The following is a 25,157-nucleotide window of genomic DNA, read 5'->3' on the forward strand; positions in this document are numbered from 1 at the left end:
CTCGACCACTGTCTGACTGTCTGATAATAAACCCAGCCTCTCAGAAACATGGTGTGTCTCCTGCAGGCCACCTCAAGGTTCCAAATAAGATACGGGTAGCAATCTGAAGGTGACCATGAGTGAGTTCATTTCTAGCAGGCATGAGTAAAACCCTTTCAATGACTAGCAAAAAGCAATGAGCTTTCTCCAAAATTTACAAGCAGCTCATGCAGCTCAATAACAAAAAAACAAACAACCCAATCCAAAAATGGGCAGAAGACTTAAAGAGACGTTTCTCCAAAGAAGATATACAGATTGCCTACAAACACATGAAAGAATGCTCAACATCATTAATCATTAGAGAAATGCAAATCAAAACTGCAATGATATATCATCTCACACCAGTCAGAATGGCCATCATCAAAAAATCTAGCAACAATAAATGCTGGAGAGGGTGTGGAGAAAAGGGAAGCCTCTTGCACTGCTGGTGGGAATGTAAATTGATACAGCCACTATGGAGAACAGTATGGAGGTTCCTTAAAAAACTACAAATAGAACTACCATAGGACCCAGCAATCCCACTACTGGGCATATTCCCTGAGAAAACCAAAATTCAAAAAGAGTCATGTACCACAATGTTCACTGCAGCTCTATTTACAATAGCCAGGACATGGAAGCAACCTAAGTGTCCATCATCAGATGAATGGATAAAGAAGATGTGGCACATATGTACAATGGAATATTACTCAGCCATAAAAAGAAACGAAGTTGAGCTATCTGTAATGAGGTGGATGGACCTACAGTCTGTCATACAGAGTGAAGTAAGTCAGAAAGAGGAAGACAAATACCGTATGCTAACACATATATATATGGAATTTAAGATAAAAAAATGTCATGAAGAACCTAGGGGTAAGACAGGAATAAAGACACAGACCTACTAGAGAATGGACTTGAGGATATGGGGAGGGGGAAGGGTAAGCTGTGACAAAGTGAGAGAGTGGCATGGACATATATACACTACCATATGTAAAATAGATAGATAGTGGGAAGCAGCCGCATAGCACAGGGAGATCAGCTCGGTGCTTTGTGACCGCCTGGAGGGGTGGGATAAGGAGGGTGGGAGGGAGGGAGACGCAAGAGGGAGGGGATATGGGGACATATGTATATGTATAGCTGATTCACTTTGTTATAAAGCAGAAACTAACACACCATTGCAAAGCAATTATACTCCAATAAAGAATTTAAAAAAACAACAACAAACAGTGAAACAAATCTGAAATGTGACCCCTGAAGAGCCTTAGCCGAGAAACCGGGCACTGAGACGGGGTTAACCTGTGATCTCCTGCCTCCCCAATAACCCCTCAGGAGGGGCTTCCTCGGGCACCCAGCACCTCTCTCCTATAAGCTTAACAATCTTGTCTTCTCGTAATAACCTTTTTATTTGGCAGTGATTTGAGATTTACAGAAGAGTTGCAAAGACGGTACACAGAGCTCCTGTATACCCCTCACTTAGTTTCCCCCAGGGTTAACATCTTTCGTTACCATGGCACATCTGTCAAAACTAAAAGCCAACATTGGTAGATTACTATGAACTAAACTCCAGACTTTGTAGTTACTTTCACTAACGTCCTTTTTCTCTTCCAGGATCCCATCCGGGGCATCGTGGTGCTTTCAGTCGTGACACCTCCCTAGTCTCCGTGGTCTGTGAGAGTTGCTCCATCTCCCCTTGGTTTCCTACCTTGACAGTTTTGAGGCGTATTCTGTAGATATCAGGTATTTTATAGAATGCCCTCCGTTTGGATTTGATATTTTTCTCATGATTAGACTGAGGTTACAGGTTTGGGGGAAGACAACCATGGAGGAGAATGGCCCTTCTCATCACACCCAGGGTTCCCTGAGATCCACATGACTCCTTCCTGGTGATGGTCACTTGATGACTTGGATTCCTAGTGTTTGCCAGGTTTCTCCATGGCAAAGTTATTACTTTTCCCTTTCCATACTCTAGTCTTTGAAAGCAAATCTAAGTCCAACCCTCATTCTGGGCAAGGCGGAGGGCGGGGGGAAATGGTGGTGCCCAGGGACACAGGTCCACCTGCTGAATGCAGGGGTTGCAACTTATATTACTCAGAATTCTTCTGTCAGGAAGCCTTGTCTCTCCTCCTTCCCTCAGTGACTTATCTATTCAATCATTTACATCAATAAGGACTTCCGTGGACTTGTAAGGACTTAGGGTTTGGGTTATAATCCAGTGCTATATGATTGATTTTGTTGCACAGATTGTTCCAGCCACTAACTCTGCCCACCCTGCCCTCTTCCACGACCCCTCCTCCAGCCCCTTAAGACCCCTGGAGAGGCCACCTCTCTGCTGCACTTGGCTGGCTCCACTCCCCAGCCGACCTCGGGGTTAACCACAGTGTGCCCAGGCCCCAAGATTACCTCGCTTCCTTTCCACCTGGTGTCAGCACCTGCCACGGGGCGACACCAGGACTAACCTGGAAGTCAGAGGCGGGCTGATGTGGGAGCAAAGGCCTGTGCTCCACCCGCATGCATCCAGTTCCAGGGACACGGGAGAGACGGGGCGCTGCGCGTGCCCCGCCCCTTGGGGTGCCACAGGCCGTGAGCAGTGTCCAAGGAGGTGAGCCGTCTGCACACCAGGGTGTTCTTACAAAAGCATGACCACCTGCCATCTTTTTCCTTACTCTGATAAAATTTCCAGGTTTGAAACCAAGTTCCAATTTCCTTTCCATGTGTGCCATGCGTCCTGACGTTTCATGTTTCCTTCCTGTTCTGAGCACAGAGGAAGTGCACAGTTTAAAAATGGAAACGAGACTTGGCTACTTCACCTGCACCCACTTTTAGCATCAAACCATGGCAATGTCATACACACAGTTCATCATAAGTTTTCACGGTGGATTCACGCCGCCAGACGCCGCTTTCGGTCTGCTTATTTATAACCAATGGGAATTTTTATATCAAACTTGACTTTACATTTTTGAATTGAAATTATAAGCTGTACTGAAAACTGGAGTGGGCCGTGAAAGTTGAAAACCCCCCTCCCCCCGATCCAGCTTCTGTGCCCATCGTGAGCAGTAAAAATTAAAACACTGCCTCATTCCAAAGTCAGTGAAGAACAAGGGACGGGCTGTGTCGGGAGCTGTAACAGAGGCCAGGAAACAACACGTGTGTCCATACCAGCTGCAGACAGGTGTGCGGGAGGGGACACCATGCTTACACGTGTCTCCCAGAGTGAGCGGGTCCCCTTCTCTTCCCATCAAAGTGCCACTGCTTTCATGGAAGGGGGTCACAGTGAGCCTCCCCCACAACGAGAAACAGCTGTTCCCAGGGTCTTTCCAATGACATGGAATTACAAACTCTAAAGGCAAAACCGAGGCGCCTCTTGGGGGTGTCGCCCTGAGAAGCAGGCTTCATTGGATGCGTGTCCGCAGGCCCCCGAACGGGCAGGTTCTTTTAACACATACTTTGCTTCGTTTTGCTTGAAATTATCCCTCCAAAAGAGGATGTGGTCACATGTTTGTGATCTTACCAAATCTATCACAGACCAGGACTGTGCATTCAATTTAAAAATTCTGGATAGCAAAGTACTAGGAGAGGAAGAATGGCTGAAATGACATCACTCAGTGCTGGTTTGGGAAGCTTTCAGATGTCACAGAGTTTACCTGATAGGATGGGTAAAAAATAATAACAATACTAATTAAAGAGAAAGACATGTAGCACAGATTCCTTCATTACGTGCGGCTGTGGGCTAGGCTATTATAAAATAAGCTTTGCCCAAATTTCTTCCAGAAGTACGGTACTCATCGGTCGTGTGATAGAGATGGAGCCAGTGGTTTTCCAGAGGTGGAGGTGTAGATGGGGAATTGGGCGAAGGCGGTCAAAAGGTACAAACTCCTTTCGTTATAAAGATAAGTTAAGTCCTGGAGATGTAACGTACAGCGTGGTGACTACAGGTAATTATACTGTGTTGTATATTTGAAAGTTGCTAAGAAAGTAAATCTTAAAAATTCTCATCACAAGAAAACAAAACTGTAGCTGTACGGTAGTGGATGTTAACTATTATGGTGATCATTTTGCAATATGTACATGTATTGAATCGTTACCTTATGCACCTGAAACTTATACAAAGTTGTATGTCAGTTACGTCTCAATAAAACTGGGGGTAGGGGATAAAAATTGAGGGGAAAAAAGATTGACTGAAATAGCTGTTTACAGCTTGGATCAATTTCCAGTGACTTTACTATCTAAAGTCCTCTGTCACAACTTAGGAATGAAATAACTTGTTCTGGAAAATGTGTTAGGGTCAAAAAGTGGCCCTAACTTTAATAAAACTGACATGAAGGGAGAACAGGGAAAGCAGCATTTTAAAACTAATATGTGGGTTTCCCTGGTGGCGCAGTGGTTGAGAGTCCGCCTGCCGATGCAGGGGACACGGGTTTGTGCCCCGGTCCACATGCCGCGGAGCGGATGGGCCCGTGAGCCATGGCCGCTGAGCCTGAGCGCCCGGAGCCTGTGCTCCGCAACAGGAGAGGCCACAACAGTGAGAGGCCCGCGTACCGCAAAAAAAACAGAAACAAAAACAAAACTAATATGTTACGCAAATAAGTTGTGATTTTATATCTATCAACATAGTGCACTAACAGTGATTTTACAGTGGTTACAATTAGTACGAGAAGAAAATTGGACCCTCTATATTTACAGTCCCCACAGCCGATACATTCAAGGTGGGCGAAAGCTTTTCCTGGATCTTGGCAAGGGGAAGGAAGGCCCTCACCACACATTCAAGGTTCCCTTACATCGGGTATGAATTGTATTCTGAGTGAAAGGAGAAATCATCAAAATAGTTAGTCCTGGCTGCTCTGTAGAGACCAGCTCTTCGGGGCCAAGAGGAAAAGCATGGGGGTCAGTTAGGGGTTGAGATCTGGCCCAGGTCCAAGGGGATGATGACAGAGTGAGGGCTTGAGGGTCTAGGCCACATTCTGCAAATGGAGCTGAGCAGGTTGACTGATGAACTAACCGTGTGGAATAGGGACAAGGTGAAATCACACACGGCTTCGATCTGCTTACCTAAACACCACAGTCCTTAAAAGCAAATTTTTGAATAACAGCTAACAGCCTGGGATACCTGACATATTTAAACACGTTGGAGAACTTTTCTGCAAGATGGACCCACACTAAATATTTTCAAATTTGTGGGCCATATGGTCTCCATTACAGCTAATCAACTCCGCTGCTGTAGCTCAGACTATATGTAAAGGAATGAATGTGGGCCATGGGTGGCCACCCTCTGTATTTTATACACACACACACTCCACCAATTATAAAAGAACATGTGCTATTCGTAATTGATTAAAGAAAACCACGGGGAAGGGATTATGTACCCCAATATTTACAGCGATTCTATGGTTTTTATTTTCTTTTGTGTGTTTTAAGTATTTTCAAAAATTCCCCCACATATGTATTCCTGTCATAACCAGATAAAATCTACCCCCCAAAAGTGTGAAATTCTATCTTTAAAAATCTACAAAGAAAAACAAAGCCAGGTGTTTTGGTGTCCTGTCATTGATCATACTTTCAAATGGAGATTTTTTTTTTAATATGAAAAGACTTTGAAAACGGTCATCAGTAAATAAATTCTAAATCGGCAGTTGAAAAGAAAATAACCCATCATGCTTCCTAGAACTGGAGAGAGTCCACGTGAGGAATGGGGAAGGCTGTTTTTCGCTACACTGGCTGAGTCTCTGGAAAAGACTGCACCTCGAATTAGCAGCGTGACTGTCTGCAGTCCAGGTAAATACTGTGTTGCTACAACCGAAATCACCCCGCCACGTGGGTCGCCCCGTCATACAATTAGCCTCTCATCACATCCGAAATCATCCCGCCACGTGGGTCGCCCCGTCATGCAATTAGCCTCTCATCACATCCGAAATCATCCCGCCACGTGGGTCGCCCCGTCATGCAATTAGCCTCTCATCACATCAGGGGCGAATCAAAGCAGCAGCAACTGCTGTTAATGGGGCAACTGAACAAACCAGCAACACTCTCCTCCTGGGTCCACACCCGATTTGACGGTATCACCATCCCACCGAAGACACCAGAAGGGGTGTTTTGCCGCATTTTTCAATAGCAAGTGGAACCTGAGAGCACATGGAACATCTTAAGGACTTCCCAGCTGTCTCCGCTACTTGATTCTTTGCATGTCCTTCACTGCATCACCGTGCATCTCAGCCCACCAGCTGGGGAACTGGGTGGAGGGGGAAATTTCACCGTAAGTGTCCTGTGGTTCCTGGATATCGCCCTCAGGCTCTCCCATTCACCTTATCCGGCACATGGTCAGGTTCATTGTCTCCGATCACCCGATCCCGTCCTCCCCCCCCCCCCCCGCCCCAGAAGGTCTGCCCCCCTCCTCCTTCACCCCCTTCCCAGATGTTTATCCAGACAAACGTGTTGCAGCTCATCTCCATCCCCCGGTCCATTTCAGGAAACCCACCCTGGCCATCGTCCTCTCCTCTGTTGCCAAGTGTTATTTACTTCTCAGTGCGACTCTAAGTCCTTGCCTAAGCAGTAAACCGCCGAAGGGCCGTCTCTGGTGTCCTGGCCTCTCACTGTGCTGGGCACACTGCATGCTCCGAGGCGCAGTTCTGCCGAATGACCCCTGCAGACAGATGCTGTTCTACTACCCACCAGCTGGGTGAGCTCGGGCAAGTGACTTAACCTCTCTGTCTGTTTCCTCGTCTGTGAAATGGGGATAACAGCACTTCGTAACAGCTGCTGTGAAGACTTAAGGCACATGTAAATGTTGTAAGTGGATTAGATTAAGTATATAAGATTTGAGAATGAGAATGTCATCTTATGCAAAACACCGAGGACAGAGCAGGCATTTTGACTGTCTTACTTATGTGTTGGCTTAAAAAGAACACACGAGACAGAGATTCAGTCTCACGCTTTCCATGTTGCTCTCTCCAGTCACAGCTATCTTTCCTTTCTCTGATGTTCAGCAGAATATCAATGTAAGGAATGAATGAAACTATGTTTTTGATTTCCTGTTCTCTTTCACTTTTGATCCTTCATTACCACTGGCCAGTTCACCTCTTGATGAAAGATAATAATAACCGCACCAAGGATTGCTTACTCTGTACCAAGTGCTTTATGTTAATTATTTCATGTAATCCTTGAAACATCTTGGGGAAGGTGTTGTTCTAATCCCCTTTCACAGATGAAGAGACAGATTGAGAAGCAAAGCATCTTGCCCAAGGCCACTGACGAGACTTGGAAATGGCTGAGTCAGGGCTGTTTTTCTTCTGAGTCACCCATTGCTCATAGCACTGTTCTAGACTCATCACAGGTGCTTATTAATTACATAGTTTGGCTAAATGACTGATTCATTGAATAACTGTCTGTTGATGGCAATTGTAGGCCAGACTTGGGGAGGGCAAAGATTAGAGGTGTTTCCTCTGTTATCACCGAGTTTAAGTCTCGGTGACTTTGTCCGTGGGGAGCACAGACAAACCAAGGAGCAATTACAAAGCAACGTGATAGGCCCTGTTAGGACAGGGCAAATACAGAATGACACGGAGAGGCGCACTACGAGCACAGGAGACAGGCACGGGGTCTGTGGCGAGTAGAAAACGCTTCCCTGAGGTGACGTTTTAGTGATGCTGAAGGACGGGTTGTGGTTGAGATGGGGGATTCCAGGTGGAAACAAGACAACTCATTGCTCGGCTGGGGACCGAGAAGGGGGCGTGGCTAGAGAGGACTGCAGGGGGAACGAGGTCCCCCAAGCATTAAACAGGATTTCTTTCAACAAATTAGGCAGTGGACAGCCTGAATCGGGACTCTCCAAGAGCCCACGCAGCCAGCAAACTGATTAGAAAGGTTTGTACTCCTCCTCCAACTGCAAGGTTCCTTTACACCAGAGGAAGTGGCACCCTTAAGACAGCATCAGCGAACCATTGGCTCTTCCAGGGCTCTGCTGCCCTGTTAAAGTCCTTGACTGCTGGGATGAAGGGGATGGACCATGTCCTCCTTGGCCTTAGAAACCTTCCTTTAAAAACAGTCACAGGACGGCAGACACTGAGATCAAACGATGCGTCCTGATATCCAATGGAGACCCGGTGACACTGAGTAACAGTAGCTTGTCTGTCATTCGAGCCTGTGGGTATCAGGGTGGTGATGCAGTTTTCGGGGGCATCAGAGGTTTCATCTCAATTTACTCATCGGTGTTCAAAAAGTTTTTCTTTTTCATTTTTCTTTTCTTTTTGTTTCCTCACACTGGGTCTCCATGCAGACAACAAAGGGAAAGACTAAAGCAATTACCTAGATGCCATTTTTTAGCATTTTTACCAAGCGTGCCTGTATTACCTGCATATTTCTGAAGAAACTTCTATAAATTACCTGAACAAGAAGATAACAGCATGAATTCTTTGCCTGAAGTTATAAGGCAGAAAATTCTCCTTCAGAGGAAAGGTCCTGGCAGCCAAAAGGAATGACACATTTTCTCTACACCCACTAATTTACAATAATGAACATTTTATCAACAACAATGAAGAACCCAAGCATTAGAGTATGTTTCGAGTAGCTGAGACCCTGACTACGTATGAGAACTGTATTGTCCACACATACTCTACGACACGACGTATGAGGTCCCCACTGGTCTGAGGTCGTGTGAAGGACCGCTCCCCGAGGTCATCGTGCGTGGTGCAGAGTGCCCCACGCCTGCCCAGCCCCGCTGGAGAGCGCAGACGTACAGAGTGGATGGAGAGGAGAGACTGCCCTGCGGATTTCAGCCAACCTTATCAAGGCCAAGGCAATCATGTGATAATGTGTGAATGAATCAGAAGGGGTGGCCCGGGGATTTCTGCACTCCCAGCAACATTCACACTTCGTTTCCAGCCAGCTCTCATTTTCCTCTGCTGAGCGTTTACTAGCCGCCTTTCACATGACACTCAGAACCCCCATCTTACTAATTTGCTCAGGGTAGAAATCCCGTCAGAATTAGACTCTGTACCAGGAATTGCTGCATCGCTACAATATCCCTGCTAAACTCACGAAAAGGCAATGTCTTCTGCTACCACTTTTCTTCTGGAAATGATGGCCTCAGGTCACTCATTCCCTCGTCAAACATTTTTAGTGAGCACTTATTAAGTGCCAGGCACTGTGCTAGGCCCTGGGGTCACAGGGGCAGATCCAGGAGACGTGGTCTCTGTTTTACGGAGCTCCCAGGGTGGTACAGAAGCTGGATATGAAACAAGTGAAGACACAGACCAACATACAAAGGCCCATTTGGTTAAGAGCTAAGAGAAGCTGGGTTCTAATGAGGAAGGGTTTAAACCAGACCACCTATATTGCTTTTCCTCCGCCCCCCGCTACAAATGTGCACAAGTATGTTTTCAGTTGGCACCAGTCCTTAGGAGAGCTGAGTGCTCGCTTGATTTCAGCGGTGACAAGTGCAGGAAGCCCCTTCCACATGGTGGGAGCTGTAGGTTTGGGGTGCAGGCTGCATCAGGCTTGTCGAAGAGCTGTCTGCCATGTGTCAGTGCCTCATCTAAAATCGCACAGGAGCGCACGAAAGCTTTCTGAGTCCTTTTGTCTCATTTGCAGCCCACCTCCCGTGCCCACCCATTTCACGTCTCTTGCTCGACTGCACCAGCCAAATGCTGGGACTGATGACAATTTTCTGACGAGCTTTCACCAGCGAAGAAGCCTGCCTTGAAATCCATGAGCCCTCTTGTTCATTCCCAGGGAGAAGCTCTCACAAAATGCCCCGAAGCTGGACAATGTTGATAAAATCCAAACTCACTCCTTTATGCCTTCAAGCAACAAGAATCCGACTGCCCACAGTGGCAACGAGAGCGGCAAGGATTGTAAGTGAGTCAACATAAGAGGATCACCTCACAAAACATGAAAACGCCAACCTGGTCCACCCCTGGGGCCCAGACGTGCCAGCACTTCGACAGATTTTAACCCCCTCCCAAGGCGCCACCAAGACACACAGGTCTCCCGTTTCATGTCCTCAGCACTCTGACATTTAGCCTCTCATCCCAACTCGATAGGAAACACTCACGGCACAGATGTGTCAAAGCCGGCTGGATGGAAAACCACAGCTCGTCCAGGGGCTGGCTGCCAAAGTCCACAGACCAGTGTGCACTGCTGACGGTGCCAAAGCCAAAGCATGCCTGAGACCGTGCAGGTCTTGACAGATAAAAGCTAGCGTTGGAATGTTTTATCGCTGATGGGCTTCCACGTTCATCTCAGACTCCTGTCTTGGGGGAGCATTCTGGCAGACCAGAAGAATACTTTTCAAATACAGACTTGCTTGAGGGTTCCCCCAAGAAAAGCCCTCCGAGCGGGGAGAGCATATCCACGGGAAACAAGAAAGGGCTTCAGGCCACAAGAGTCCCAAGATGGCAAAAGATGCAACCTCAGCCAACTGTCCTTCCAGACGCTTACCTGCTCTTCCTCTGACGGGCCCCCCACCCTTCCCACTCTGCCTGTCTTGGCCCTTAGGACCAGCGCCGACACCCTCGAGGGGCCCGACCCCCTGCCCTGGTCAGCTGCACAGACCAGAGAACCGCTCTTGTTCCAGAGCCCTTGCAGAGGGGTCGGGCGCTTGGCAGCTTCCACGAGCTCTAATCCTCATCACGGCCCCTGAATTAAATAGCATTTCCCATGTTTCAAAAGTGAAGAAATGAGGGACTTCCCTGGCTGTCCAGTGGTTAAGACGCCACGCTTCCTTTGCAGGGGGCGCAGGTTCAAGGGTTCGATCCCTGGTCGGGGAAGTAAGATTCCGCGTGCCGCGGGGTGCGGCCAAAAATTTTAAAAATTTTTAAGAAGTGAAGAAATGAGGCTTTGAGGTTTTAGAACTTGCCCAGGGCCAGGTGCCTGCGAAGAGAGCTGGGCTGAGACCCCACGCAGTGGGCCTCGGAGCCCGCTCTGTAAATGCCTCTCCTGTTCTGCCTGGACGTCCGAGCCTCAGCCAGGCTGCCAGCTGCCAACATCTGCAGCGGCTAAACTGTGGGGCTTGGGGGTGGGTTTACGTGGTGTGTGGCTATGACCACAGATCAGACAAATGCTTTAGTTCTTCAAACGGAAAAGGCTGGCGTGAGGCATGGATATGGGTGGCCACGTGGTGACTTCACGTCCCAGGGCCCTTTATCCGCTAGCAGAGCGCAGTCCCCACCTGGGGCTGCAGGCAACAACTCAGCTGTTTCGGGAGCAAATCGTGAGCAGATCAAGCGCAGGAATTCTCGGCCCCCAAGTATATTCACAGGATACAGAGCAATTCAGCTCTCACGTCTATTCGAGCATCTTCGCAGGAAGGATTCGGATCAGCTCATTTTACTGACGTCTGCGGGGACAAACACGGAGTTCTAGCAGGGCCCAGATCAGAGCAAGACATCCAGAGCTGCAGCGCAGCCAGGGCCCCGGAGAGGATGCAGAAAGTTAACACCCACCCCGGCCATCCGTCACCACAGCAGGTGGCCCTGGCTCCAGGCTGAAGACCCAGCCGCCAACCTCAGGGGAAGGGGAAGAGACCACTTGGGACAAAAGGAGCCTGTGAGGTGACCGCTCTGCTCCCTTAGTGTGCCTCCTGGGCCCCCGGGGAGGCGTGTTCTGAGCAGGGAAGTGGCTTCAGATCGGGGGCTCCTCTACTCCACGCAGAAATGATCACAAGTAACAACAGCCGGGACAGCTCCAGTGAACCACGTGCACGCCGTTCTGTGTTCGATGCTGTACACACAGCTTCTCTGTCAAGCCTTTCCAGAGCTCTGGGAGGGGCTTCCATCACTATGCCCATTTTATTTGTCTTTATTTTTTTATTGAAGTATAGTTGCTTTACAACGTTACGTTAGTTTCTGCGGCTCAGTGAAAGGAATCAGCTATGTGTGTACCTATATCCTCCCCCTCTCGGACCTCCCTCCCTCCCCCCAGCCCACCCATCTAGGGCATCACAGGGCACCGAGCTGTTCCCACCAGCTGCCCGTTTTACACAGGGTAGTGAGGTGGAGAGAGGTCTGAACTCAAGTCTGTTGTAACCAGGGCCCTGCCCCTCGGCATAACCTCTGACCTCCCAGGACGCCCTGCACACTGCCCTCAAGGTTGCCCGCCCCGTCTTAGAACTGAAAAGGAATGAAAGCACTCTTCTTCAAAGGAAAACTGAGGATGGTTTGTAGGAATCAGTTACAGGCTCACTTTGTGTTCCAAAATTTTTCAGAGATGACTGAAATCATGTCTTCAGACATAAACTTCGAAATATCCCTCTAAGGAGCTCAAAAATCTGTTTTAGAGGCCACTTCCCTGGGCAAGGCGCCAGCACTTCACTTCCACATGGCTAGGGACCTCCATAAAGGGGACACCGAGGCAGGGGAGGCCCTGACTTCATGGTCTGTTAGGAGGAGCCTGGAGGAAATAAACAAGTTATTTTGTCCTGCACTCATGTGCTCTGTCCCAACACCAGCGGAGAGAGTCCTCAAAATTCAGTGCCTAATCAGGTAATGGGCCATAAAGCACAGCCCTGAATGTCGTCAGGGCCCAGGCATTTGCACCGGGAATCCAGAAATAAGCTGTCACCAAAAGGATGTGTGCCCGCTGGAAATAATTTCCAGAACATGTTTCGTAATCTAGAGCCGGGACTCAGCGAGCCAGACAGGAAAGGTCAAGACCAGCCCCTGGTCCTTCCCACCTGGCCTCATCTCCTGCCCGCAGGGGCCTCACAGCAACTGCCCCTGCTTGCTGCCTGTCCCTGAGCCCCCAGGTCCCTTCCCAACAACCACCAGCAGAGCCGACTGTCCTGGCACCGTGTCCTGCCACGTCACTCCACTATCACTGAAGGCAGATCGCACCGCTACCTCGACTGGCCTTAAACATGTTTTGAGTAACTGTCAAAATTTACTAAGTATTTTATTCACCATACATTTACATGTCAAGTAATTACCGGTACCAGATTCTCCGCATATCAAATATGCCTGAATTGAATGACATGTTTTAAAATAACTTTTCCAAGTAACATTTACTCAGAGTAGAGAATGTGAATGACACTTTTAAAAGAATTCTGCCTAAGGAAAGTGCACATTCAAATAATTTTTTTAACATAAAACTTGCGAGTATCTTCTTCATACTCTTGATTGCTTTTTGGTTAGGACAAAGGATGTGGCTACTGATAAGAATACAGACACTCAGTGAGTAGATTTATGAAAATCGGTTCTTGGGAACTCTTTTTGATTGGGATCTATCGGACCAAAGCGAACAACTTTCTCAATGCAAACTGGATCCCCCAACTAAAAATGACCAACACAATAAGTTTTAGTTCCCAGGACACTGGCCTCTATCCTACTGATACCTTTTAAGCGCTTGTAAATTTCTTAAGCACAAATCAATTACCTCATTCTGTTTGTTTATGAGCAGAGTTATTTGTGAAGTCAGTCAGGGATCAAACTTGAGAGGACAAAGTGTACCAGCCTAAGGAGGGGGGCAGTAGGACCTGATGAGGCTTGACGTGGGGACTCAGGATTAATGTATCTGTCACACAGAAGCCCCCATCTCTGCAGACACAGGCCAGGGCTAAAGAATGAGTTTGCTTCTACCGCAAATTCAGTTATTACCGAAAGGATCTTAAACACTGAGAATCTGAAACTCTTTGATTCTGATCCCTTTAGGAAATTCGCATACCTGTGAATGATTCATTTGGTCGCTGCAGGAAAATCAAATCTGGGAAAGATTTAGGCTGGCTAATGAATAACCTGGAACTAACTGATGATGATATAACAAGGGAAGGGAAGGAGAGCCATGGTGGGGGTCTGTGCCTGACAAGCACAGGTGCTGGGTACTCACATCCATCAGTTCACCCAGGCTCCAGGGAACCAGACAGAAACGACCTTTCTGAGCACAGAACTGGGGATGCAAAGTGATTGGGAAGACATTTTTCCTGGTTGGCTAATACGTCCAGTGTGTGTTTTGTGGGGAACACGAAGAAGAGCAGTTGTGTAACAGGGATGGTTTGGAACAACTAAAGGGGAAAAAAGCATCAATTCAGTCAAGTGACAAGTAAACAAGTACGTATTTACTATGTGGTATCACTGCACTTGAGAGATTCTAGGACGGACATCGCCTTTGTCCCTGCCCTGTCCCAGAGCTTACATGTTTGAAGAGACAAGGCTAATCACCACTCTCTTTCATATTTCCTTAGCTAAAACAAACTGCCTCAATTTCACACTTGACTTTGCCCTTAGGAACACAGATATAAAGGAAGAGTATCCAAGTTTCACAATAAAAACTAACGTACATGCCTATGGTTTCTTGTTTCAAGAACTGCCTGGGGAGGCAATGGTGTGATTATTTTATTAAAACACAATCAGGGGCTTCCCTGGCGGCACAGTGGTTGGGAATCCGCCTGCCAATGCAGGGGACACAGGTTCGAGCCCTGGTCCGGGAAGATCCCACATGCCGCGGAACAACTGGGCCCACGCGCCACAGCTACTGAGCCTGCGCTCTAGAGCCCGCGAGCCACAACTACTGAGCCTGCGCTCTAGAGCCCGCGAGCCACAACTATTGAAGCCCGCGTGCCTAGAGCCCGTGCTCCGCAACGAGAAGCCACCGCAATGAGAAGCCTGTGCACTGCAACAAAGAGTAGCCCCCTGCTCGCCGCAACTAGAGAGAGCCTGCGCAGAGCGACAAAAGACCCAACGCAGCCAAAATAAATAAATAAATAATAATTAAAAAAAAAACAAAACCACACACATCAGGGTGTGTGTGCAGGGGCCACTATATTCTAAAGCTGAGGGCTGAGAGCTGAGGGCAGAAAGGTATAGAGCTTTAAATCAACAACTTCATGGAGATATCATTTCAGAGAATAAGCTGCATGCGTTTAAAGCATACAACTGGGTGAGTTTTGATACATGATTATACCAGCGGAACCACCACCAGAAGCAAGATAGAGAACATTCCCAACGCCCACCTACAAAGCACCTACCCACCCTGCCCCAGGCAACCACTGCTCAGCTTTCTGTCACTACAGATTAGTAATGGTTCTAGGAAAACAGGAACTCCACCTGACTCCTGCCCCAAGGCTTTTTAGTTGGGGGTGGGGTGTTAAAGCACAAGTATATTTTATTTTGCTCAACTATATACAACAGTAGCAGGTGACAGGGCTTTAGAGAGACGGACGATAGGCCCAGGGAGGGGGAGGTGGTCTCAGAGTCAGTAGAACCTGTTGTCCTCCAAGCACCCAGCCCTCTTTGGTGGTTGTTTTTTTATCACATCTTTATTGGAGTATAAATGCTTTACAATGTTGTGTTAGTTTCTGCTGTATGACAAGGTGAATCAGCTATACATATACATATGTTCCCATATCTCTTCCCTCTTGCCTCTCCCTCCACCCTCCCTATCCCACTCCTCTAGGTGGTCACAAAGCACCGAGCTGATCTCCCTGTGCTATGCGGCTGCTTCCCACTAGCTATCTATTTTACATTTGGTAGTGTATATACGTCCATGCCACTCTCTCACTTCATCCCAGCTTCCCCTTCCCCCACTGTGTCCTCAAGTCCGTTCTCTACGTCTGAGTCTTTATTCCTGCCCTGCCCCTAGGTTCATCAGTACCGCTTTTTAAAATTCCATATACGTGCGTTAGCATACGGTATTTGATTTTCTGACTTACTTCACTCTGCATGACAGATTCTAGGTCCGTCTACCTCAATACAGAAAACTCAGTTTCATTCCTTTTTATGGCTGAGTAATATTCCATTGTATCTATGTGCCACATCTTCTTTATCCATTCATCTGTCGATGGACATTTAAGTTGCTTCCATGTCCTGGCTATTGTAAATAGAGCTGCAGTGAACACTGTGGTACATGACTCTTTTTGAATTATGGTTTTCTCAGGGTATATGCCCAGTAGTGGGATTGCTGGGTCGTATGGTAGTTCTATTTTTAGTTTTTTAAGGAACCTCCATACTGTTCTCCATAGTGGCTGTATCAATTTACATTCCCACCAACAGTGCAAGAGGGTTCCCTTTTCTCCACACCCTCTCCAGCATTTATTGTTTCCAGATTTTTTGATGATGGCCATTCCGACCGATGTGAGGTGACATCTCATTGTAGTTTTGATTTGCATTTCTCTAATGATTAGTGATGTTGAGCATCCTTTCATGTGTTTGTTGGCAATCTGTATGTCTTCTTTGGAGAAATGTCTATTTAGGTCTTCTGCCCATTTTTGGATTGGGTTGTTGTTTTTATGATATTGAGCTGCATGAGCTGCTTGTATATTTTGGAGATTAATCCTTTGTCAATTGCTTCGTTTGCAAATATTTTTACAACATGCAGATGGGAAGGCGGAAAGCCACGGCCCAGCGAACACAGCTCAGAATTCAGGTCTACCCTGTCTGTCTTTGCACTGTGCCTCCAGAAAGCAACTTTTTTTCTTTTTTAAATGTATAACACGTTATTCTCAAAAGTCAAAGGACCTCTTAATCATTTCGGCTAAAAGAAATACACGCCACACACCACATGTGAAGGGACATCTCAGCCACGTGGAAGGGTGTCGGAACTAGCCCTGGAATCATCCGGTAGAAAGTTTTAGAAAATTCCTGCTGGCGTCTAAACAGAACAGCTCCTACTTCTATCTGTGTTCTCACTCATGTATTGGTATCGATTGCTGTATCTGCGCTGTTTTCTTTTAAACAGCGTTATGGATGTGTACTTGACATATAATAAACTGTGCATATTTAAAGAGCACTATTTGAGGGGCTTCCCTGGCGGCACAGTGGTTAAGAGTCTACCTGCCGACGCAGGGGACACGGGTTCGAGCCCTGGTCCGGGGGGTATCCCACGTGCCGCGGAGCAGCTGGGCCGTGCGCCACAACTCCTGAGCCTGCCCTCTGGAGCCCGCGAGCCACTACTGCTGAGGCCTGCGCGCCTGGAGCCCGTGCTCCACGATGGGAGAGGCACCGCGGTGAAGGGCCCCTGCACCACAGTGAGGAGTGGTCCCTGCTCGCCACAACTGGAGGGGGCCCCCACGCAGCAACAAAGACCCAACGCAGCCAAAAATGAATAAATTAATTAATTAAAATAAATAAAGCACACGGCCCCACTTTGGCCTTTCAAAATTACTAATTAAAAAATAAAGAGCACTATTTGATAACGTGTGACACATGTACGTGCCTGTGAAACCATCACCAAAATCAGTATAAGGAACAATTCCATCGCCCTTCCCAAGTTTCCTGGTGCCCTTGTTACTCCCTCCCTCTCGCCCTTCCCTGTACCACCCACTCTGTTCCAAGGCGAGGACTGATCTGCTTTCTGTAACTACAGATTCGTTTGCATTTTTAAATTTTCTGCAAATGGAATCATACAGCACGTACTCTGTTTCGTCTGGCTTCTTTCATTCAGCATAATTATTTTGAGATTCGTCCATGTTGCTCCATTAATTCATTCCTTTTCATTGTAGAGCAGGGTTCATTGTACGGATACACACAATTTTCTCATCCATCACCTGTCAATGGACAGTTTGGGGCTACAACAAATACTGCTGTTGTGAACATTCGTGTCCAAGGCTTTGTGGGGACACGTTTCATTTTTCTTGGGTAAATACCTAGGAGTGGAATGGCTGAACCACATGGTAGGTGTATGTTTCTCTCTTTAAGAACTGCCCAGCTGTTTTAGCGAACAGTAGTATATAGTCTGACCCTCATTCAGACTTTATGAACGTGAGAACATGAGAACTGCAACTGCTCCACGTGCTCGCAAGACTGGGTATGTTCAGTCTTTTAAAATTTTGACCGTTCAGGGAATTCCCTGGGGGTCCAGTGGTTTGGACTCCAAGCTCTCACTGCCGACGGCCTGGGTTCAATCCCTGGTTGGGGAACTAAGATCTCACAATCTCACCAAAAATAAAGTAAAATACAATTTTGGCCATTCAGATAGGTGTGAGGGTATCTCACTGTGGTTTCATGAGAAGTTCTAGTGACTGGTGACAGTAAGCACCTTCTCCTGTGTTTATCGTTGTTGAAGAATCTGTTCAAATCATTTGAGCTTTTTTTCAGTGGGTTGTTTACTTATTAAGTTTTCATTCTTCATAGACTCTGGATACAAATATTTTGTCAGATATACGATTAACAGAACACTGTCGATCTGTGCCTCGATTTTTTCATTCCCTTAATAGTGCCAGTTAAAGAACAAAAGTTTTTTAATCTTGATGAAGTCCAATTTATCATTTTTCTCTTTTATGGATCACGTCTACAGTAATATATCCAAAAACTCCTTCCTTAACCCGGGGTTATGAAGACTTCCTATGTTTTCTTCTGGAAGTTTTATAGACTTAGGTTTATATTTAGGCCTATGTCTTAATGGCCTCTTAAAGTTAATTTCTGTGTGTGGTACAAGGTATGGATCAAAGTTTATGTTTTTGCCTACGGATAGTCAACTTTTCCAGCACTATTTGTTAAAAAGCCATCCTTTCTCCACTGAATTGCCTCTGAACCTTTGTTGAAAATGCGTTGTTACGTATGTGTGAGTCTATTTCTGGACTCTCTACTCTGCTTTGATTAGCACAGCTTTAAAATAAGCCTGTTCACTTTGTTTAGCCAGTAAGGAAACTGAGACCCAAGAGTTGGCCATATTTGCTTAAAGTGTCTTCTATTGGTGACACATTAACTCCTAAGATTTAATTCTTTTACATGTAAGGAGAAATTCTATGCCAAAAAAAATCAGTTGATATGAAAGAAATCAACATATTTTTACTACAATACAGTCTCATTTTTGTGATGAAAACAAGGCTTAAAACTATGGAAAATAAATTTTTAGCAAGAGCAAAGAAATAGATTTCAGTCACAAGAAGCATAACGCTCCAAACTTCAGAGACCCCTTCCCAGTCCACTGCCCGGTCAGGGCTCCTTTCCACCCAGCTCAGGCCCCCGCCATGGCATCTCTAACCCTTGCACACTGATGACACCAACGTTCTATTTGCTTCTTCACTGTTGGCATGTGATGAAAACATTTAAAATTCTTAACTCTACCCTTATTTGCCAATATACTGTTTAAGAAGCTACGTTCTGGAAGAGGAAATACAAGCAGTTTGGTAAGGGACGCAGTAGAACGTCGAGATAAACCCAGTGCTTTGGAGGGGAGGACGATGTGAGTGGAAATCTTCCCTCCACCACTGTGGTCAAGTTAGTTAACCAAGCTGTGGTGTCCTTGTCTCGGAGCTAATACTTCCTGCCTCGTGAATTGTCATGAAGGTGAACCAGGTAATGCTGAAAGCATTTAGCACAGCGCCTGGCAAATATAAGGCACTAATACATAAGAGTCCTCCACAGTTTACCATCATAATCATTGGGGCCTTCCCCTTCTTCCACTGCCCTGTGCTGTACTCCAAGCTTCCCACCAGCTCCCTCTGATTCCTGGGGCACCTTCTAGCTACTTCTGTTCTGGTCACTTTCCAACCTCTGGTTCCTTACATTTCTTGGTTTCAGCCTCCATGTGATACTGAGTCCAAATAAATAATCCCTCCTTCATGAACGCTGGATGAAGGGGTTTCTGTTTGTTGTTAGCACAGAAGCTTCCTTGGAAAGACAGGTAAATTAGCATCTCCAGGCTCATGGTTCTTGCTGTCCACCGCGCTGCTCTGGGTCATTTAGGGTCACTGTTACCCCGGGGGGGCCCGGGAGGAGTGCTGGGCCACAGGCACTGCTGCGTTATAACAAAATGCATCATACAGGCAGTGAGCTAAAAACCTTTATCCCTCAATGAGAGCATCTAAACAAGTCTGGTCTTCACAGGTCATAAAAGGCAAAGCTATGGGAGTCAAATGACTGAAATCCCAAGAGGAAAAAAAAAAAAAAACATTAAAAAATTTCCTTTGAGGGCTTCCCTGGTGGCGCAGTGGTTGGCAGTCCGCCTGCCGATGCAGGGGACACGGGTTCGTGCCCCGGTCCGGGAAGGTCCCACATGCTGCGGAGCGGCTGGGCCCGTGAGCCATGGCCGCTGAGCCTGCGCGTCCGGAGCCTGCGCTCCGCAGCGGGAGAGGCCACAACAGTGAGAGGCCCGCGTAGAGCAAAAAAAAAAAAAAAATTTCCTTTGATACCTCTGTTTTTCCACGGCAGAAATCTTGAAATTTCATATTCTTTTTTTTTTTTGTGGAAATTTCATATTCTTGATAAAGAAACATTCAACATTTGGAAAGATGCATTGGTAGAAGCAACATGTTACTTCAAAGATGCTTTTATAGTTTAAATGATATATAATTATAACAGGTGACTGGAAAACAGGAATAAAATAGGGTGCTGATTCAGTATACATAAAAATTAATACCATATTAATCAATGTGTACGAAATAAATTTGGCGGCCTTCTTCAAGTATCCCTCCCTTTCCTTTTTCTTACTTTGTCTTAAAATTACTGTTTCAGTGAGCAAAACAGAATCAATCTAAATATAACCACAGACTTCCTCCCCTCCAGGCACAACGTGCCAATGAAAACTTTTCCTGATGATGTAATACAGCCATTTTTTCATTCTGGTGCCACTGGCTTTCTCCCTTTACGTAGAGCAAACGGCAATAAGACTCTTTTTAGAATTATTTAAAAAGTGAACTGACACAGCTTCAACCGTGCCTGATAATGCACAACTCTCTCATTGTCTGTACCGGCTCTCTGATGTCTGAGAACTTTACCCCTTGTTCCAGCATCAAGGAAAATACAATAAAATCTTGACAGAATAGGAGGTTCTATGCCACACATCCAGCAGAATGCCTTATACACAGCAGGCATCTACTAAATGTTGGGAGAATGGAGCCTTGGATTCAAGCTCAAGACACCGACAGGGCAAGTGGCCCCAGGGTTTCAGCAGGAACTCAGAATAGCAGCCCTATGGAGACCTAGAGGGTGACCATGGACACTGTCACCTCCCCTTCTCCATTCACAACCCAGAAGATTGACATTTGTAGAGGGTTTCATCCTGTTACAAATACCACAAGGAGTTCAAGTGAAGAATTTCAGAGTCAGGCCCGAGATGAAAGAGATTGTATGGAGGGAAAGCATAGAGGGTTAATGACCTCCTCAACAAATAACAGGAAAACTGGGTTTCCTCAGAATAAAAGAACCATTTTCAATACATTCCACACTCACTTTCCACCATCCCCTCGCAGAGCCTGGCTCTCTATTAACTTTCTTTGAATAATAACCATGATTGTGTTACCAACAATGGGAACTTAATTTTTGATCCCAAAACAATAACTCTTGCTTCAGCAGCGTTAATTTTGGCTACAGAAATAGATGGATGATTTTGCCTAAGGATATCTCTGGTTCTTCCAAGTTCCCCTTTCAATGTGTACAATGAAACCCTTCCATAAAAATTAAAGGTATATAAAAAAAATAAATAAATAAAGGTATATAATACATTCAGGTCTGTTAACAGCAGGTTTTCCAAAGCCCTTTAGCTCTGACTATATGAATACATACAAATATGACATCATCATGTCAAGTTTTCCAACAATTTCATATCCTGAAATTATTACTGGTTAAAACTGTTCTAGTTTTCAAAGACAGAAGAATAAGAAGGTAGTAAGTAAATGCTGAAAAGTTTTCTCTAGGATTTTAGCTAGCTAAAATTGATTGATTAAATTACCAATCTCATATTCTAACCAGCAGGAGAAAATTCATTTATTGTAAGCCTTGTATTCTTCTTTCACTGTTGGAGGACTTTCCAACAGGACTTTGCAACAGAACAAGGAACAGAGACAAACTTATAAGTCGATCTCTAACTTTCTATGTGCCCTACACAAAGAGCATAAACAAATTCCTCAAACCAGGGTCACTTCTCCCCTTCTATTAGGGAAGCAGAAGTGGTCCAACTCAATCGCCTATGTATTCATGGAACACCTCCATTTGGGCAAGAGTGTGGAGAAGGGGCAGTCTTTCCTAGTCCAGTTTACTGAGGATTTAGGTTGGGACCATCCTGTTGTGACCCCAAGTCAATTTCAGATCCATTTCTCAATTTAAAAATACAAATTTCTTTTGCATTTAAAAATCCTCTCAATTACTGAGGTTTCACTACATATTCCAAGCATGGTGCAGCCATTAAAAGCCCTTTAAAGGAAGATGATTTCATTCCAACTTAGCCCCAGGGGAAAGAAAAAGTATTTAAAAGTGTGATTTATTCAAAATAGACATCCGTTTCTGACTTGGGGATGTTTATCTTGATAAGCTTTGGAGCTCAGTTAGTTTTCTTTCCAGAGCAGATGACTCCTGAGTCATGACTGAAAATATCACTCATTTTAATAAAGATAACAACTGACCCCTCCCCCCGAAAAAAACCCCCAAACACCAAGGAAAAGATATGTTAAAATGTGTTTTCAGTGGAAGTAAAAATCCTATTCAAAATCTAAAACTTACACTTTAGGAGAAATGAATACTGAAAGCACTTCCTGTGCTTTAAATGACGTTGGAGGGCTCTGAAAGTTGAGTTTAAAAATACTTTCTAAGAATACAAGCCAAATGACTGCAGGATTATAAATTCTCTCTCCCAGTTGTTCAGGTATTAAAAACAGGCACAAGCAAGAATAGCCTTCAAAAAAACTGAAACAGCACATGAGTAATGCAATCTACCCCGATAAGGATACGAAACAATGGCCTTTTTCCTCCTTTTACGATGTACCTCTAAATCATAAGGTACCCTCCCATTCCCCTCCTTCCTGTATGGTCCCTTCTCTTTCAAAAAAAAATTTAAAAGGACACATGACTAAAATGACAAGTGAAGGGCACATTCTTGGATTCCTCCTTCAGAAGCAGTGCTCTTGCTGCCGGAGGCACGGAGGCTGCCTAGAATCCAGCTTCCCCAGCAGGCATTCCAGCATTTGCTGAGTTATATTACACCATCTTCAATTCTCCAGAGGAAATTTATGGATGAAAAGCAAAGCGAATCACCTGCCCAGGTCCCCCTCTCCCCCGGACATCATCCTGCCCCCTAGTGACTCTCCCTGCAAGTTCTACCCAGCGACCGGGCAGCATGGACCAGAGCCGTCCCGCCCTGCCGTGTCCCCATCTTCTCCCACACAGTCACACCCTTCTATCCCGAAAACAAAACCACACAAGAGAAAACCAAGCTGTTCACTGTTCACAACAGCCAAAAAAGTGGAAACAATCTAAATGTCCGTCAAGTAAAATGCTGTGCGTCCAAATGACGGACTACTATTCAGCCACGAAAAGGAGTGAGGGACTGATACTTGCTACAACATGGATGAAACTTGAAGACATCATGCTACGTGAAAGAAGCCAGGAACGATAAGGCCGCGTACTGTATGATTCCATTTATAAGAAATATCCAGAATAGGGAAAGCCCCCAGAGACAGGAAGCAGACTAGTGGCTGCCAGGAGCTAGGGGGAGGGAAGCACGGGAAGTGATTATGGAGATTATAAGTATGGGGTTTCCTTTTGAGGGTGACGAAACTGTTCTAGAACTAGACAGTGGTGATGGCTGCATGACATTGCGAACGTACTAAATGTCACTCATGGTAAGTTTTACATGATGTATATTTTACCACAATAAAAAAGTGTAAACAACGACAACAAAAGACAAGCTGCTGCTTTTCCTGGCCACTGTTTAATCTCTCTGCGTTCATTCACCACGAATATTTTCTAATACATGGTTCACACGACCTACCTCCATTTTCTCAGCCCTCATCTCATCCTTAAGCCCCCGAATTCGTATTTTTACCCCCAAAGACCTCTTCTTCCTCTGCACATAAACAAAAGCATGGACAACTATTTACAAAGGTCTCTACAAATGTTTTAATACAATTTGCTCTTGGAAGCTGTTAATAGCCTCCTCCTTGAAATAATATTTGCCCCTGGCTTCCACGTACAGCGTCTTCACGACTCTTTTGGACCATCTTGACCTCGTGTTTCCTTTTCAAGCTGTCTAATGTGCCAGTGGGAACATTCCCCCAGGCCACCCTGGGCTCCCTGTCCTTTCCCGGTGCTTCGTCACCTCGCCTGGCATCACTGTAACCCTCGTTTCGGGACGCGGTCCTCCCACATGCTGGGGTCCGACTGCCTTTCCTCAGTGGGTGGAGATGTGAGTTGGTAAACCCACACTCGACATTTTCAAACCAAGCCGGTTCTTTCATATCATAAGGAACGCTATGGGAGTCTTCTATTGCTGCTACACGAATTATCAAATTAGTGGCTTAAAACCGCACAGATTTATCACTTTACGGTTCTGGTGATGAGAATCTAAAATGGGTCTGCCGGGCTGCATGCTTTCTAGAGGCTCTGGGGGAAGATCTGTTTCCTTGGCTTTTCCACCTTCTAGAGGCTGCCTGTCCCTGGCTCATGGCGCCACACTCCATCTTCAAAGCTATCAGCATCCTCTCTCCTCTCTGCCTGCCTGCCTGCCTCCCTCTCACAAAGACCCTTATAATTACACTGGCCCATCTGGATAATCCAGGATCAACTCTCATCGTAAAGATCCTCAACTTGGTCACATCTGCAAAGTTCCTTTTGCCATGTTAGGAATATAATCACAGGTGCTGGGCGTTTAGGAGGCAGACATCTTTAGGTGGGTGGTAGGGGGATTATTTGGTCTAGGACGTACTTTGGCAGCCCTTTCTTTCCTACACGTTTCTAACAAGCAGGGACCTTTGCCCTCAATATTTCACAGGTCAGTTGCTGGCCTGGGGTAAACAACTCACAAGAAGTTCTCTCTCCATGAAACCGCAAATTAAGCCATTTTCTGGGATTCTTGATTCAAGGATATTTAGAGCTCTGTGGGAGGGAAAAATCCATGGGGTTCCATTCATTTCCAAGAGAGGGAAAAGTACTAAGTCAGGGACTGGCAAGGGAGGGAGACTTTGGAGAGCACGTAATAAAGAACATTCAGAAGATTTCTTGAGACACTGGATAGAAATACGCAGTGAACAGGGTGATACACTCAAAATACTACTGAGTTCTTGGAGGCCTCGGACATCAGCCTGTTTCTAAACTGAGAAGCAGAGTCATCTGTCATTGTTTTGGGCCATTTGTACGTGAATTTCCTCCCCACCCAGTCTGTCTTATTCTCCTTTGATGCAGCCTATCACTACTCTTCATCCTTGTTCATTTTTTCACCCCGCCTACGTTAAAACGTGTGTCTAACCTGGCACAGACCTGTACAGATAGAGATGTAACCTTTGATTGGAT

General features: G+C 46.0%; 1 protein-coding gene across 1 annotated transcript in view; it reads right to left on the reverse strand.

Moving 5' to 3' along the window:
* Positions 1–25,157, reverse strand: part of RETREG1 (reticulophagy regulator 1) — a 123,925-nt gene that overhangs the window by 49,441 nt on the left and 49,327 nt on the right. The window lies entirely within an intron of this gene.

The sequence above is a fragment of the Delphinapterus leucas genome, chromosome 3, assembly GCF_059928025.1.
Source record: "Delphinapterus leucas isolate spDelLeu-1000000601 "Yukka" chromosome 3, BTC_Dleu_Yukka2, whole genome shotgun sequence".
Classification (NCBI taxonomy): domain Eukaryota; kingdom Metazoa; phylum Chordata; class Mammalia; order Artiodactyla; family Monodontidae; genus Delphinapterus; species Delphinapterus leucas.